This window comes from Phocoena sinus, chromosome 1 (genome assembly GCF_008692025.1).
Source record: "Phocoena sinus isolate mPhoSin1 chromosome 1, mPhoSin1.pri, whole genome shotgun sequence".
NCBI lineage: Eukaryota > Metazoa > Chordata > Mammalia > Artiodactyla > Phocoenidae > Phocoena > Phocoena sinus.
The window spans coordinates 70590107-70592098 of record NC_045763.1 but is presented as its reverse complement, the minus strand read 5'-3'; the positions used below and the strand labels follow the sequence as shown (position 1 = coordinate 70592098).

Below are 1992 nucleotides of genomic sequence, written 5' to 3'. Positions count from 1 at the left end.
CCCTGGTGGCTCAGTGGTTGAGGGTTTGCCTGCTGGTGCGGGGTACACGAGTTCGTGCCCTGGTCCGGGAGGATCCCAAATGCCGCGAAGCGGCTGGGCCCGTGAGCCATGGCCGCTGGGCCTGTGCGTCTGGAGCCTGTGCTCCGCGACGGGAGGGGCTGCAACAGTGAGAGGCAAGACTGATCACAGGAAGTAGAATCAACCCCAGAATGATGTTATATGATAATTGTATAGGCTTAAAAATTAGTAAGGCATATTTTTGAATCCCCACATCATCAGTTATTAATTGTATGACTCTGGATAAATTTCTGAACTTCTCTGAGTTTTATTATTTATCAATAAAATTAATATTTAAAAAGTCCCAACTATAGTTTTGTTATGATGATAATACCTGCAAGCATTTAGTACTCTGCCTAACACTTAGTCAACATTTAAAACTATTATTCTTCTTTGGTAGTCTCCAGGGTAATATATTTCTTTAGTTTTCAATGGATTCACTGTTGAATATTCTTATATTGACTTATTAAATATAGGTCTGTTAAAATTTCCTCCTAAGATATAGGTGAATTTTTCCATAGTTCTTTCTTACTATGAAAATAAAAAAATATTAACTCCCATCTAGTGTCCTGCTAGAGATGTAATGCCCACATATGACCACTGTACCTAATGTCTTATTACATCAACACTTCAGGTCCATTTTAGACCAGTTTTCTCTAATTGTTTAAGCCATTGATATAGTTGTTTAGATTTAGTCATTACGATATACTTAAGGGCTCACTTCAGCAGCACATAGGCTAGAATTGGAACAATACAGAGAAGATTAGCATGGTCCCTGCACAAAAATAATGTGCAAATTTATGAAGTGTTCTATATTTTTACATGGTAATTGTAAAGCATATTTCTTGCTGCTCTAATTCTAACCAGGATATCAAATTAAATAAAAATCATAACTATCTGTAGAAAGTAATAATTTCAAAAGGAATAATCTTTTATTTAGTTTAGTGTATTTAATTGCATTTACTTTGTTCTACTTATATATATCCATCTACTTAGTTTTTACCCTTATCTCCTCTGAATTAAAATAACTTCAACTTCTTTAAACTATCTCTTCTACATAATTTAACAAACAAAGTGCTCTTCTAACATTTTTCTATGCCACATTTCTTTTAAAGCACATTACTTTCCTAATATTCAAAATGATAATTCTGTCTACATCAATTTATTGAATGATTTTTAAAAGCAAATCATTATTTTAGGAGCTCTAGCAAAGTCATAAATGAGCATGGCTTGACCCATTGCCTTGAGGGACTTGTAATTCAAGGAATGGAAAGATGTCTACCAAACCCAGTTCTCTTAATAGTATCAGCTAACTTAAAAAGCACATATTTGCTTAAACAACCATTTTTTTCGTCAAAATAATCATGTTCCTTTACATAATTCTTTATGCTTTCCAAATTGTTTTTGCATGTATCATCACATTTTCACAAGGATCCTTTTTGGAGAATTCTCCCACTTCACAGTTTGGGAAATCTAGCCTCCCTGGGCCTCAGTCATTTAACTACGCATTAAGTTAATATTGGCATCCAAAGGAGGAAAGATCTTGAGACTTTTCCTTACTCTTGTCTCTTTGCTCCTGCAAAAACAGGAAGGATTGTCATCTGAATGGTCATGATCAAGGACAGGATTCAAAAAAACACCTAATATTAACGTCCTTTCTTATATCTCTCCCTTGAAAGGGCAAGGGCAAGGGCCATTGTTTATTGCTTCAAGGAATAGAAGAAAATTCATACTAGAAGTTAGAAATTTAGATTATCTTCCTATTTCTCTCACTAAATGGGAAAAAAGACTAATTTTGAGAGAATCTGTGTACTGATATTTTGTTCAGTGAAAGTAGAAAAACAGAAATCCCTTTTAGATCCTTGCTATCCATCTCCATATGAAATATTTAAAGGGAAGAAAATTAAATAACAATGTATTGCTGAAAGTGGACTG

The 1992-nt window shown here is 34.4% G+C and overlaps 1 non-coding gene across 1 annotated transcript; it reads left to right on the top strand.

Moving 5' to 3' along the window:
• Positions 1-770: 770 nt before the first annotated feature.
• LOC116745217 lies at positions 771-877 on the top strand. Its single transcript, XR_004347329.1, has one exon. It is a non-coding gene; the product is annotated as a U6 spliceosomal RNA (small nuclear RNA).
• The last annotated feature ends 1115 nt before the right edge of the window (positions 878-1992 follow it).